This window comes from Mustela erminea, chromosome 7, assembly GCF_009829155.1.
Source record: "Mustela erminea isolate mMusErm1 chromosome 7, mMusErm1.Pri, whole genome shotgun sequence".
Taxonomy (NCBI): Eukaryota; Metazoa; Chordata; class Mammalia; order Carnivora; family Mustelidae; genus Mustela; species Mustela erminea.
Genome location: NC_045620.1, coordinates 52102193 through 52119093, shown reverse-complemented (window position 1 = coordinate 52119093; position 16901 = coordinate 52102193).

The window sequence follows — 16901 nt, the reverse complement described above, 5'->3', positions numbered from 1 at the left end:
TTTGGTGATTGTAGCCACTGCTGCTATGAACACTGAGGTACAGATGGCCCTTCTGTTCACTATATCTGTATTGTTGGGTAAATACCCAGTAGCACAATTGCAGGGTCATACAATAGCTCTATTTTTAATTTCTTAAGGAGCCTCCACACTTTTTTTCAGTGTGGTTGTACCAACTTACATTCCCACCAAGAGTGTAAGAAGGTTCCCCTTTCTCCACATCCTTTCCAACACTTGTTGTTTCCAGTATTGTTAATTTTGGCCATTGTTGTTAATTTTGGCCACATCCTCTCCAACATTTGTTGTTTCCTGTCTTGTTAAAAATGGTATCTCAATGTGGTTTTGATTTGAATCTCCCTGATGGGTAATGACAATAAACATTTTTTCATGTGTCTTATTAGCTATTTGTATGTCTTCTTTGGAGAAATGTCTGTTTATGTCTTCTGCCCAATTTTGACGTGATTATCTGTTTCATGTGTGTTGAGTTTGAGGAGTTCTTTATAGATCTTGGATATCAGCCCTTTGTAGTGTCATTGCGAATATTTTCTCTCATTCCATGGTTGCCTCTTTTTTTTTTTTAATCTCATTTTTATTTTATTTTTTTTCATTATTGATTTTTTTAAATTTACTTATTTATTTTCAGCATAACAATATTCATTATTTTTGCACCACACCCAGTGCTCCATGCAATCCATGCCCTCTCTAATACCCACCACCTGGTTCCCTCAACCTCCCACCCCCTCACCACTTCAAACACCTCAGATTGTTTTTCAGAGTCCATAGTCTCTCATGGTTCACCTCCCCTTCCAATTTCCCCCAACTCCCTTCTCCTAACTCTCCATGTCCTCCATGCTATTTTTATGCTCCACAAATAAGTGAAACCATATGATAATTGACTCTCTCTGCTTGACTTATTTCACTCACCATAATCTCTTCCAGTCCCGTCCTTGTTGCTATAAAAGTTGGGTATTCATCCTTTCTGATGGAGGCATAATACTCCATAGTGTATATGGACCACACCTTCCTTATCCATTCATCCATTGAAGGGCATCTTGGTTCTTTCCACAGTTTGGCGACCGTGGCCATTGCTGCTCTAAACATTGGGGTACAGATGGCCCTTCTTTTCACTACATCTGCATCTTTGGGGTAAATACCCAGTAGTACAATTGCAGGGTCATAGGGAAGCTCTATTTTTAATTTCTTGAGGAATCTCCACACTGTTCTCCAAAGTGGCTGCACCAACTTGCATTCCTACCAAGAGTGGAAGAGGGTTCCCCTTTCTCCACATCCTCTCCAATACACGTTGTTTTGTGTCTTGCTAATTTTGGCCATTCTAACTGGTGTAAGGTGATATCTCAATGTGGTTTTAATTTGAATCTCCCTGATGGCTAGTGATGATGAGCATTTTTTCATGTGTCTGATAGCCATTTGTATGTCTTCATTGGAGAAGTGTCTGTTCGTATCTTCTGCCCATTTTTTGATATGATTATCTGTTTTGTGTGTGTTGAGTTTGAGGAGTTCTTTATAGATCCTGGATATCAACCTTTTGTCTGTACTGTCATTTGCAAATATCTTCTCCCATTCTGTGGGTTGCCTCTTTGTTTTGTTGACTGTTTCCTTTGCTGTGCAGAAGCTTGTGACCTTGATGAAGTCCTAAAAGTTCATTGTCGCTTTGGTTTCTTTTGTCTTTGGAGACATATCTTGGAAGAAGTTGCTGTGGCAAATGTTGAAGATGTTACTGCCTACATTCTCCCCTAGGATTTTGATAGATACCTGCCTCACATTAAGATATTTTATTCATTTTGAGTTTATCTTTGTGTATGCTGTAAGAGAATGGTTGAGATTCATTCTTCTATACAAAACTGTCCAGTTTTCCCAGCGCCATTTATTGAAGAGACTGTCTTTTACCATCGGATATTTTTCTTGCCTTGTCAAAGATTATTTGGCCATAGAACTGCCAGTCCATATCTGCACTCTACTCTGTTCCACTGAACTCTGTGTCTGTTTTTGTGCCAGTACCATGGCTATCTTGGTGATCACAGCTTTTTAGTAAAGGTTGAAATCAGGCAACATGTTGCCGCCAATTTTATTTTTCTTTTCTTTTCTTTGAAAACGTATTTATTTATTTGACACAGAGAGAGAGAGATCAGAAAGAGGCAGAGATGCAGGCAGAGAGAGAAGGGGGAAGCAGGTTCCCTGCTGAGCAGAGAGCCTGATACAAAGCTTGATCCTAGGACCTTGAGAGCATGACCTGAGCTGAAGGCAGAGGCTTAACCCACTGAGCCACCCAGGTGCCCCTGTTTTACTTTTTCAACATTTTATTAGCAGCTGGGGTCTTTTCTGGTTCCATATAAATTTTAGGATTGTTTGTTCCAGCAGTTTGAAAAATGCCAGTAGAATTTAGATCGGGATGACATTGAAAGTACAGAATCGTCTCGGCAGCATAGACTTAAAAAAAAAAAAAGTATTTATTTCTTAAATTTATTTTCAGTGTTTCAGAATTCATTGTTTATGCACCATGCCCAGTGCTCCATGCAGTACATGCCCTCCATAATACCCACCAACAGACTCACCCAACCTCCCACTTCCTGCCCATCCAAAACCCTCAGATTGTTTTTCAGAGTCTACAGTCTCTCATCTCCCCCTACAGCTTCCCCCAACTCCATTCTCTTCTCCATCTCCCCATGTCCTCCATGCTACTTTTTATACTCCACAAAAAAGTGAAACCCTATGATAATTGACTCTCTATGCTTGACTTACTTCACTCAGCATAATCTGTTCTGTCCACCTGTTAGGTTATATTCTCTCCTCTCCCCCCAACACCGCCTTTTTTTTTTTTTCTTTTTTGGTTTCTGATCTCTTCAGATTTGTCTAATGTATATTTTGATGAGATTTTGTTTGATATTTTCAGTTTTGTTCTCTTATTCATCTATTCTCCTCTGGACAAAATGACTAGAAGAAGAAATTCATGCACAAAAAAGAAAGAAACAGAGGTAATATTCTCTGCCATACATCTAATCAATATAGAGGTAAGTAAGATGCTGGACCTAGTATTCAGAATAACGATTATAAGGATAATAGCTGCTGTTGAAAAATAGTGTAAAGGGCACTAGAGAATCCTTTAGTGAAGAAATGAAGGAACTAAAATCTAATCAGGCCTGAATTAAAAATGCTTTAACTGAGATGCAGTCTAAAATGAATGCTCTATTGGCTAGGGTGAATGAAGCAAAATAGAGTGAGAGACATAGAAGCAAAATGATAGAAAGTAAGGAAGCTGAGAAAAAGAGAGAAGAACAACTATGGGATCATTAGTGGAGGCGTCAAGAAATCAGAAATACCATAAAGTGAAACAGTATTCAAATAATTGGGGCCCCAGAGGAAGAGGAAAGAGAGTGGCAGAAAGTATACTTGAGCAAATAATATCTGGGAACATCCCTAATCTGGGGAAGTAAAGAGGCATTCAATCCCACAAGGCACAGAGGACCCCCCTCAAAATCAATAAAAATTTATCAATACCCCAACATACAATAGTGAACCTTACAAATTTTAGTGATAAAAAGAAAATTCTGAAAGCAGCTTGTTATAAGAGGTCCTTAATCTGCAAGAATAGAAATACGAGACTGGCAGCAGACCTATCCACAGAGACCTGGCCCCCAGAAAAGAGTGGCATGATAATTAGGTACTAAATAACAAAAACATGCAACCAAGAATACTTTACCTACCAAGGCTGTCATTCAGATGGAAGAAAAGATAAGGAAGGTGGCTCAGTCAGTTAATCATCTGCCTTTTGCTCAGGTCATCATCCCAGGGTCATGGGATTAAGACCCATGTCAGGTTCCCTGTTCAGGCAGGAGGCTGCTTCTCTCTCTTCCTCTACCTACTGCTCCCCTGATCATGCCCTCTTTGTCAAATTAATAAAATTTTTTAATAAAAAAGGACAAATGAAACAAAAAAAAATTTGTTATCAGTAAAACATCCCTGCAAGAAACATTGAAGGGGATCCTGTAAGAGAAGGGAGCGTTCCCCAAAGTGACATATACCAGAAAGGAGCAGAGACAAACTACCAAAACAGGAACTTTGCAGGTAATACAGTGCTACTAAATTCATATCTTTCAAGATTTACTCTGAATGTAATTTGGCTAAATGCTCCTGTTGAATAAATAAGGTTTCTGTTTGGATAAAAAAACAAGAACTATCATTATGTTGTCTACATGGGACTCATTTTAGACCCAAAGTCACCTCCAGACTGGAAATGAGGGGATGGAGAACTATCTACCATGCTAATGGACATAAAAAATAAGCTGGTGTAGCAATCTCCATATCAGACAAATTAGATTTTAAACTATAGACTATAGTAAGGGATGAAGAGAGACACTATATCATACTTAAAGGTCTGTCCAACAAGAAGATCTAAAAAATATAAATATTTATACTCCTAGCTTGGGAGCAGCCAATTATATAAATAAACTATTAACAAAAGGAAAGAAATGCAATGACAATAATACAATAAAGTCGGGTACTTTAACATCCTACTCACCACAATGATCATTTAAGCAGATCAACAAGGAAACAAGGGCTTTGAATGATACACTGAACCAGATGGACTTCACAGATATACATGAAGTATTCCATCCCAAAACAACAGAATATGCATTCATGTCTAATCCACATGGAACATTCTCCAGAATAGATTACATACTGGGTCACAGATCAGGTCTAACCAGTACAAAAAGATTAGGATTAGTCCCTGCATATTTTTTAGACCATAAGGCTTTGAAACTGGTACTCAGTCACAAAAGGGAATTTGGAAGGAACTCAAATACTTGGAGGTTAAGGAGCAACCTACTAAAGAATGAATCGATCGACCAGGAAATTAAAAAGTAATTTTAAAAAGTCATGCAAGCAAATGAAAAACAAGCAAAGGTTTAAAACCTTTGGGAGGTACCAAAGGCCGTCCTAAGAGGGAAGCATATGGCAATACAAGCCATTCTCAAGATAGTAGAAAAGTCTCAAATATACAAGCTAACCTTACACCTAAAGGAGCTGGAGAAAGAACAGCAAATATACCTAAACCAAGCAGGAGAAGAGAATTAATTGAGATTAGAGCAGAAATAAATGAAACAGAAAGCAAAAGAACAGTAGAACAGATCAACAAAACTAAGAGCTGGTTCTCTGAAAGAATGAATAAGAATGATGAACTTCTAGCCAGATATATGAAAAAGAAAAAAGAAAGGACCCCAATTAATAAATTCATGAATGAAAGAGGAGAGCACAACCAACACCAAAGAAATACAATTTTAAGAACATATTATGAGCAACAATATGCCAACAAATTAGGTAATCTGGAAGAAAGGGGTGCATTCCTAGAAACATCCAAACTACCAAACTTGAAATAGGAAGAAGTTGAAAATCTGAACAGACCTATAGCTAGCAAGGAAATAGAAGTAGCAATCAAAAATATCCCAATAGGGTGCCCTGTTGGCTTAGTTGGCTCAGGTCATGGTCCCAGGTCCTGGGATCTAGTTACACTGGGCTCCCTACTCAGTGGGGAGTCTGCTTCTCCCTCTCCCTCTGTCTGCTGATGTGCCTACTTGTGCTCTCTCTCCCTCTGTCAAATAATATATAAAATCTTAAAAAAAAAAAAGAAAAGAAAAAATATCCCAAGAAACAAGGGTCAAGGGACAGATGGAATCCCAGTGGAATTCTAACAAACATTTAAAGAAGAGCTAAAGCCTATTTTTCTGAAGCTGTTCCAAAAAGCAGGAATGGAAGGAAGACGTTCAAACTCGTTCTATGAGGCCACCATTACCTTGATCCCCAAACCAGCAAAGACTCCACCAAAAAGAATTACAGAATAATATCCCTGATGAACATGGATGCCAAAATACTCGCCAAGATATTAACCAATATGATCTATCATTACATTAAAAGCATTATTCACCGTGACCAAGTAGGATTTATTACTGGGCTGCAAGAATTTTTTAAGAACTAGAAATCAATCAACCTGATACATTATAGCAAAAGAAAGGACAAGAACCATATAATCCTCTCAACTGATATAGAAAGAGCATTTGGCCAAATGCAGCATTCTTTCTTTTTTAAAAAAATTTTATTTATTTACCTGAGACAGAGAGGGGGAGAGCACAGAGCTAGAGGGAACAGGCTCCCAGGAAGCCTGACAGGAGGCTCAATCCCAGGACCTCGAGATCATGACCAGAGCCAAAGGCAGATGTCTAACCAGCTGAGCCACCCATGCCACCCCCATGCACCAACAAGATGTTTCTTTTTGGGCAACATCTTTTCTTGATTAAAACTCTCTGCTGTGTAGGGATAGAGGAAACATACATCAATATCATAAAAGCCATATGTGAAAATCCCACAGTGAATGTCAATCTCAATTGGGAAAAACTGAGAGCTTTTCCCCTAAGGTCAGGAACATGATAGATGTCTACTCATACTACTGTTGTTCAATACAGTTCAATATAGTTCTCTGCAATCAGACAACAAAAAGAAATTAAAGGCAATCAAATTAGTGAAGAAGAAGACAAACTCTCACTTTTCACAGATGGCATATTTCATATGGAAAACTGAAAAGACTCCAACCCCAAATTGCTAGAACTCATACAGCAATTCAGCAACGTGACAGGATACAAAATCAACACACAGTGGCATTTCTGTGCAATAAAAATGATGCAACTAAAACAATTCAAGGAGTCAGTCCCATTTACAATTGCACTCAAAACATAAGATACCTAGGAATAAACCTAACAAAAGATATAAAGGACTTGTATTCTAAAAATTACAGAACACTTATGAAAGAAATTGAGGAAAACACAAAGAGATGGAGAAACATTCCATGCTAATGGACTGGAAGAATAAATATTGTTAAAATGCCTATGCTACTCAGATCATCTGCACATTCAATGAAATCCCTATCAGAATACCATTGACATTTTTCACTGAGCTGGAACAAATATCCCTAAAATTTGTATGGAACCAGAAGAGACCTTGAATCATCAGGGGAATGTTGAAAAAGAAAATCAAAGCTGGGCACATCCCAATGCCCGACTTTGAGTTATGTTGCAAAGCTGTGATCATCAAGACAGCCTGGTACTGGCACAAAAACAGACATATGTGTCATTCATATGGAATGAATAGAGAGCCCAGAAATGTACCCTCAACTCTATGGTCAACCTAATCTTCAACAAAGCAGTAAAGAGTATCCAGTTAAAAAAGAGACAGTCTCTTCAATAAATTGTTCTGGGAACGTTGGACAGCCACATGTAAAAGAGTAAAACTGGACCATTTTCTTACACCACACACAAAGACAAACTCAAAATGGATGAAAAATCTAAATGTGAGACAGGAATCCATCAGAATCCTAGAAGAGAACATAGGTAGCAACCTCTTCAACCTTGGACAAAGCAACTTTTTGCAAGACACATCCCCAAAAGCAAGGGAAACAAAAGCAAAAATGAACTATTAGGACTTCATAAAGAGAAAATGCTTCTGCACAGCAAATGAAACAGTCAACAAAACTGAAAAGTAAACTATAGAATGGGAAAAGATACTTGAAAATGGCATAACAGATAAAGGGCTGGTATCCAAGATCTATAAAGAATTTCTCAAGCATTACACCCACAAAACAATCCTGTCAAGAAATGGGCAGAAGACATGGCTAGACATTTCTTCAAAGAAGATATATAAATGGCCAAAAAATACATGAAAAAAATGCTCCACATCCCTTGTCATCAAGGAAATAAAAATCAAAAGCACAATGACTTATCATCTCACACCTGCCAGAATGGCTAAATTAACAGGAAACAAGAAATTTTGGCTAGGGTGCAGAGAAAAGTGAACCCACTTACACTGCTAGTGAGAATGCAAGTTGGTACAGCCACTCTGGAAAACAGTATAGCATTTCCTCCAGGTGTTAAAAATGAAGCTACCCTTCAACCCACTATTGTACTCCTAGGAATTTACCCCAAAGATACAAATGTAATGATCTGAAGAGGCAACTGCACCCCAATGTTTATAGCAGCAATGTCACAATCGCAAAACTATGGAATAAGCCAAGTTTTACATCAACAGATAAAGGGATAAAGAAGATGAAGTATATATACATATATATATGTATAGTATACATACATATATATGAATACATATACATATATATGCATATATATATGATAGAATGTTACTCAGCCTTCAGAAAGGATGAAATCTTACCATTTACATTGATGTGGATGGTACTAGAGGGTATTACATTGAGCAAAATAAGTCAATCAGAAAAAATTACATAACTTCATATGTAGAATATAATAAACAGTGGATCATAGGGGAAGGGAGGGAAAAATGGAATGGGAAGAAATCATAGAGAGACAACCCATGAGAGTCTCTTAACTATGCAAAAGAAACTGAGTGTTACTGGAAAGTAGGTATGCGCGATGGGATAACTGGGTGACAGTCATTAAGGAGGACATATGATGTGATGAGTCCTGGGTGTTATACACAACGGTTGAATTATTGAACTCTATGTCTGAAGCTACTTATGTTCTATATTTTGGCTAATTGAATTTAAATAAAAATGTGGATAGTCATCACAATTCTAAATGTGTTTAATACTAAAAAAGATAAATGGATTAACCAGGAAATTAAGGAAGAATTTAAAAATACATGGAGGCAAATGAAAATGAAAACATGATGGTCCGAAACCTCTGGGATGCAACAAATGGAATCCTAAGAGAGAAGAACATAGCAATACAAGCCTTCCCTAAGAAGCAAAAGTAACAAACAAACAAACAAACAAACAAAACAAAACAAACAAAAACAAAAACAAAAAAAACAAAAAACAAAGAAACCAAAACCTAACCTTACATCTAAAGGAGCTGAAAAAGAAAAGCAAATAAAGCCTAAATCCAGCAAGAAGAGAAATAATAAAGATTGGAACAGAAAGAAATGATAGAGAAAAATAAAAAACAAAAAAATGATAGAACAGAGTTTGTTCTTTGAAAGAAATAACAAAATTGATAAGCCCCTAGCCAGACTTAGGGGCTTAAAGGACCCAAATTAATAATGTCATGAATGAAAGAGGAGTGATCACAGCCAACACTGCAGATACACCAATAATTATAAGAGAATATTATGAGCAATTATACGCATACCAGTGGGTAATCTGGAAGAAATGGATACATTCCTAAGAAAGTATAAAGTACCAAAACTGAAAGAGGAAGAAATAGAAAATTCAAACAGATTCATAACCAGCAAATTGATTGAAACAGTAATCAAAAATCTCCAAAAAAATAAGAGTCCAGGGTTAGAAGACTTCCTATGAGATTTAAAGAGTTAATAAGTATACTTCAGAAGTTGGTTCAAAATACAGAAATGGGAGGAAAACTTCCAAACTCATTCTATGAGACCACAATTATCTTGATCCCCAAACCAGAAAAAGACCCCATGGGAAAGGAGTATTACAGACCAATGTCCCTGATGAATACAGATGCAAAAATTTCCACCAAGATACTAACTAACTGAATCCAACAGTACATTAAAAAGATTATCCACCACGACCAGGTGGGATTTATTTTTGGCTGCAGGTGTGGTTCAATATTGGCAAATCAATCAGCATGATACACCCTGTTAATAAAAGAAAGGATAAGACCCATATGATTCTCTCAATAAATGCAGAGAAAGCATTTGTCAAAATACAGCATTCTTTCTTGATAAAAATCCTCAAGAAAGTTGGGATACAAGGAACATACATCAAAATTGTAAAGGCCACATACAAAAGACCCACAGTCAATGGGGAAAACTGAGAGCTTTCCACCTAAGTTCAGGAACATGACAGCGATATCCACTCTCACCACTGTTGTTCAAAATCACACTGGAAGTCCTAATCTAGCAATCAGACAACAAAGAGAAATAAAAGTCACCCAAAATAGGCAAGAAAGAAGTCAAATTTTCATTCTGCACAGGTGACATGATGCTCCATATAGAAAACCCAAAAAATGCCATCCCCAAATCATTAGAACTCATACAGGAATTCAGCAAAGTGGTTGGATATCAGATCAATATACGGAAATCAGTGGCATTTTATATGTTAACAATGAGACAGAAGAAAGAGAAATTAAGGAGTTGATCCCATTTCCAATTGTACCAAAATCCATAAAATGCCTAGGAATAAACCATATCAAAAAGGTAAAAGATCTGTACTCTGAAAACTATAGTACACTTATGAAAGAAATTGAGGAAGACAAAAAGAAATGGAAAAGCACTCCATGCTTATTGATTGGGAGAACAAATATTATTCAAATATTGTTCAAATGTCTATGCCACCCAGAGCAATCTACACATTCAATGCAGTTGCAATCAAAATGACACCAGCATTGTTCACAGAACTAGAACCAACAATTCTAAAATTTGCATGAAACTAGAAAACATGCTGTATAGCCAAAGTGATGTTGGAAAAGAAAAACCAAAGCTAGTGGCATCACAATGCCAGACTACAAGCCATAGTACAAAGCTATAATTATCAAGACATTATGATACTGGCACAAAGACAAACATATAGATCAGTGGAACAGAATACAGAGCCCAGAAATGGACCCATAGTTAATCTTTGACAAAGGAGGAAAAACTATCCAGTGGGGAAAAAGATAGTTTCTTCAACAAATTGTGCTGGAGAAAATTGGACAGCCACATGTAGAAGAATGAACCTGGACCATTTTCTTGCACCATACACAAAAATAAATTCAAAATTGATGACAGACCTAAATGTAAGTCAGATGTCCATCAAAATTCTGGAAGAGAACACAGGCAGCAAACTCTTTGACCTTGGCCACAGCAGCTTCTTTCTAAATATGTCTCTGGAGGCAGGGGAAGAAAAGTAAAAATGAAGTACTAGGACCTTATCAAGATAAAAATCTTCTAAATGGCAAAGGAAAGTATCAACAAAACTAAAAGGTGACCTATGGAATGGGAGAAGATATTTGCTAATGACTTATCAGATAAGGGACCAGTATCCAGAATGTATAAATAACTGATCAAAATCAACAACCAAAATATAAATAACGCAGTCAAGAAATGGGCACAAGGCATGAACAGATATTTCTCCAAAGAAGACATACAAATGGCTAACAGACACATGAAAAAGTATTCAACATCACTTGTTATCAGGGAAATACATGTCAAAACCACAGTGAGATATCATCTCACACTAGTCAGAAAGGTGGAAATTAATAACTCAAGAAACAATGGATGTTGGTGAGAATGCAGAGAAAGGCAAATCTTTTTGCATGGTTAGTGGGAATGCAAACTGATGCAGTCAATCTGGAAAACAGTATTGGAGTTCTTCAAAAACGTAAAAAAAAAAGGAAGAACTGCCTTAACCACCAGCAATTATAGTACTCATCCAAAGGATACAAACATAGTGATTGAAGGGGGACTTGCACCCCAGTGTTTATAGCAGCAATATCCGCAATAGCCAAAATATGGAAAGATCCCAGATGTCCATTGACAGTTGAGTGGATGAAGAAGTAGTGTGTGTGTGTGTGTGTGTGTGTGTGTGTGTGTGTGTGTGTGTGTATAATGGAATATTTCTCAGCCATCAAAAAGAATGAAATCTTTGTCATTTGCAACAACATGGATGGAACTAGATGGTATCATGCTAAGCAAAATAAGTCAGAGAATGAAAAAAAAACTATACGATTTCACTCATATGTGGACTTCAGGAAACAAAACAGTTAAACACAGGGAAAGGAAGGTTAAGTAAAAACAGAGAGGGAAGCACACCATTAGAGACTTTTAACTAGAACAAACTGAAGGTTCCTGAAGGGGAGGTAGTAGGGGGCATGGGATTAATTGGTGATGGACATTAAGGAGGGCTCTTGGGATGAGCACTGGGTGTTATATGTAAGTGATGAATCACTAACTGCTCCTAAAACCCATACTACAATATATGGTAAGTAACTTGAATTTAAGTAAACAAAATATTGAAATTTACTGTTGAGACTACATCTGTACAGTGAAGGAAACATTCAACAAAACTAAAAGGCAAGCTACTGAATGGGACAATGGGACAAGATATTTGCAAATGACATATCTGATAAAATTTTATTATCCAAAATATATAAAGAACTGATATAACTCAATACCCCAAATAGAAATAATGCAGTTTAAAAAGGAGTAGAAGATATGAACAGACATTTCTCCAAAGAAGACATACATACAGATGGCTAACAGACAAATGAAAAAGTGCTCAACATCACTCATCATCAGGAAAACGCAATTCAAAACTACATTGAGATACCAGCTCATGTGGTCAGAATGGCTAAAATCAACAACACAGGAAACAAGAGGTGTTGGCAAGGATTCAGAGAAAGGGGACGGCTCACTTATCATTGGTAGGAATGCAAACTGCTGCAGCTATGTGGAAAGCACTATGGGAGTTCCTCAGAAAGTGAGGTCTGAGAGGGAAGGGAAGAGAAGGGATCATTGGATCATGGCCTAGAGTGCGCCATGTGATTCACAACAATGTGCTCTTGCCTTGAATCAGGATGAGCACTCCTATCCCAGCTCCTACAGCACAACCCTCTCAGCTGCATGGTCTCCTTCACTAGACTGGAGGCCCTGGAGGACAGGAGCTGTGTCCCCAGAGCCTAGTCCAGGGCCTAGCACAGAGCTGGCGTTCAGAAAAGCACTCACTGGGCTGTGAAGTGTGTAAACTTGGCGATTCACAGACCTGTACCCCTGGGACTAATAATACAATATATTTTAATAAAAAAATAAAACATTTATTTAAAAAAGGCTCACTGGATGAACACAATTGCATGAGAATCACAGAACAGCAGAGCAGGACAAGTAACTAAGACTCTTATTTTATAGCTGAAGAGTACACAAAGGGCAATGGAGGTGCATAAGGTGGAGAGGGGAGGTGGTGCCAAGAACTGGAACTTGGTCTTGATCTTGGAGATAGCATGAGTCACTTGAGACCTCAGACTGGGAGTGATGTGATGATGTTGAACTGGGAGGTACTTCAGCTGTGTGACTCAGTGAGAGGCAGGAAGTAGGGAGGGACTGGAGGCTGCAGATTCCCGTATTTTGTTTAATTATGACTTGAATTACAAACTTAGTGTTAACTCTGCTGACAAATTATTGCATTCATTTACTGAGTACCTATTGCAGGTATAAGACCGTTACCCTTTACTGAGGGCCTACATCGTGTCAGGTGCTTTGTCCTCATGATTTGACTTAATCCTCAAAACTAACTTTCAAGATGGATAGTCATGTTTTCCATTTTATGGATGAGAAATCTGAGCTCAGAGAGTTGAAGTTGTAGCCCATGGCCTCAGAAGAACTACAAACCATGCACTGCATTAGCACCTGGGTATAAAAGATAAGGCGCTCCCTGCCTAATGAGGGGCACAGGAGAGAAGTAAACAGACATGAGTCATGTTGTATGAGAGGTGCTACAATAGAGAGAAACACAGAAGGACTGAAAGGTCCCAGAGCAGGCAGGGCCACTAAACACTATTAGGGTTGATGGATAGAGTCTCATTGTGACAGGTAACAGAAGAAATGCATCATAAGTTGGAAACACGTCTAGCATCCTATTACTCATCTTTTCTCTTGTTGGAGCAAAATCAGACTATGCAAAACCTAAGAAGAAATGGTTGAAAGCAGAAGGACAAACATGCAGAGCATTATTGTATGAGACTCAAAAATCATCTTCATGATTGTAGAGGCTTCTCTGTGTTAATTGTTGGCAGTAGGTTGATCCCCATCTTTTTGCCTCAGGAAACTCTGGGACCATGAGGGGAGTCCCAGGGATCGGGTGAGGGGTGGCTGGCAATCCAGCAGCACATGGCTCCACATAGATCCACCACTTAATTAGGTTTCTGTGAAGGACTGTGTAGAGAGATAAATAAATTGGTGGCAGGGCAGGGGCACAGGGGACCAAGGGTGCTGGTTGTAGGAGCATCAAAGGAGGTCAGAGACTGAGACACCCCCAAACAACTACTGCCTTGCACATGCAGCTGGGCTTATGTCTATTCCCCATGTGTATGTCTCTATAGGTGTGTGTGTATATTTGTGTGTGTGTACGCGCACTTGTGTGTGCTCTGCCAAACCGTGAGAGCAAAGAGGGGTTGGTAACAAAAGGACATGAAAATAAGGGGTACTTCCTCATTAGACATTGATTTGCTTTAAAGATTTTATTTGCTTATTTTTTTAAAGGCAGGTAGGGGCAGAGGGAGAGGGAGAGAGAATTCCACATAGACTCTCTGCTGAGTGCAGAGCCTTATGTGGGGCTTAATCTCATGACGCTGAGATCAGGAGCTGACCCAGAATCAAGAGCCAGCCCTTAACCCACTGAGCCACCCAGGCATCCTAGAAATTTATTTGCCTTAAAAAAAAATCATCTGTTTCTCTCACTTGATAGCCATTTATGTACATCAAAATCTGATAATGCCAACCCAGAAGCTGGGAGGAACAGGAGGAAATGAGTTGCTAGAAACAGCTATTCTGAGGTGCTAATTATTTGTTTTCCTTCCCAAGTTCCAGCCCTTCACTGTGTGCACTCACCACTCAACTTTGACTCATCTAAAGTCATCAGCTATTTGTGATTGACATAAATTTCATTGGACATTTCTACTGACTTCAGAACCCTTTGGCAACAGAACAGCCATTTCATGTTTCACCAATATGAAATTCTAAACTTCTTCCCCACCCTTTTCCAATCCTGACTTTGATATTCTGATCCTTTATATCTAAATAATAATAATAAATCCTCCAGCAGTGTATGACTAGGCAGCACTTGGAACTTACCAGTCAGTGGTCCTCAGCCCAGGCTGAAGCTTAGAATCATCTGAGGAGGGTTTGAATAGCAATACCTGGGCTTCAGATAAATTGAATCCAAATTCCTTTTGTGGGTAAGACCTGGGTATCTGGATCTTTTAAGAACACACCCCCTGCCCAAGCCAGCCCTTGATTCTAAGGCACTGTGAGGGCTGAGAATCACTCTATCTTGGCCATGAGATAATAAAGTTCCACTAAACTAAAGATCTGTAAGAATTTCACATCTCAAATGTAAAAGTAAAGCCAGGGATCCAGACATGAAATAATACTGGCATTATTCACAATAGATCTTCTGGTACATAATAACATAATAACTGTCATCCACAGAATCTCCTTAGTTTTCACATGTGTAAATACCCCCAAAGACGTGAGATTATTGGCAAGGTTACCTGATTCTGTCCTTGTCCCCGAAAGTTTTGGAAGTTTTCTCGTGCTTGGACCCTAAAACAGCATATTCTGTTCCCTACCCATGATTGTCATTAATCCAGCCCCAAAAGAAGGTGGCCATTCCGAATAGAACATTTCAGGAATGTGGCTGCCTTTCTACTTACCTAGCTCTGAAGTGTTGTTCACATTTGCTAAACAGCCACCAGATTACAAACCCTGGCCCAGAAGGGTAATGGCACTGCAATATGATCGCACAAAGTTTGCCAATTTGATCAAAAGGTCAGCTGCCCCAAAACAAAGTGTGGGTGATTGTAATGCTAGAATAAATGTCTGAAATATTAATTGATTTCTTTGCTAAAATTGTCTTTGACGAAGACTTGTGTGTGGACACTAGAAGGTATTTAAACAGGTATTAAAATCCTGCTGTGCAAATGTGAACTTTCTTCTTTTGTACTCCAGTTTTTTCCTTTGATGGCTCCTCCAAAAGAGGCAAAGTCGGACCTGTTTGTTCAGCATCTAGAAGCTGTCATACCAGAAATTCCACCCCATTCGGGGCTTATGGAATACAAAGTGTGTGATTTGTTTCCAAAGCAGCAAACTCATAAAAGCAAAAGATTATGCAGAAACATGCTAGGTGTTTGTAATAAATAAAAAGAGTAGGGCTACCTCAGCAGGCAGGTATTAAAGCAAAGATCAATTCACAGGATGACAGGACTGTAATTTGCTCACAAGATACCTTTTTCTCATCCATTTCAGTCCCACAGATAAAAAGCAGAATTGCCAACCACACACCTGGGGGAAGAGCCAGGATGAAAACAAAGTGATGGCAGTAGCTGCTGGCTTTGTCCCTCATGCAATGTTTTCCTCACAAATGTTAATCCACCTCTTTTTTTACTCTCAATTTTTCAGTCTGTATTTTATTTTCTATATAAAATATACTCCCCTCAGTGATAGGTGCTGAATGCCCATTGGTGTTCTCTAGTCATAGAAAATATGTCTCATGCAGAAGATACAAGCTACCTTTTTAATCCAGAGTCTCCTTAGCAGGCAGCTGGCCCTGTCTTAGTTTCTGCCAGAGAGGACTGCTAACTGGCTTATCCTAAACTCAGCTCTTCAGTCCCATCTCTTGCCACAGTATCCACTTAACCTCAGGAATCCTGTGCAGCTAGTAAGCTTATTTAGTGACCTAGGCAACACATATACTTTAGAGGGAGTGTGAGGAAGTCTTATTGCTTAAGGTCAAATGTTCTGTATAGGCTTTAGTGAGGGCTGTGTGTGTGTGTGTGTGTGTGTGTGTGAAGTGAGGTAGAGAGGAAGATAGCAGACCAAGAGGCCATTTGGCTAAAACTAATTTCACATCTGAGTTGAGCTGGGAAATTTCCAGCCACACTGTGAAGAGCAAAACTTGGAGACCTTTCAGTACATGTCCTAGAGTGTGCCCTAACAACTTTTTGAAGAGAAACTTGGGCATCCTAGTTCGATGCCTCCTTTTTCATAGAAGAATTTGTCTATGCTAAGACCAGTTGGCTACAGGCCAGGCACAGGTAGGGGCAGAGCCTGGAACTGCTTTTGGCTCAGTGCTCATTCATCCCTGAAATGGAGGACCCATGGTCCCCCAGTCCTCTATCCCATCTCCATATTGGTTCCTGGGGCATTCCCATCGG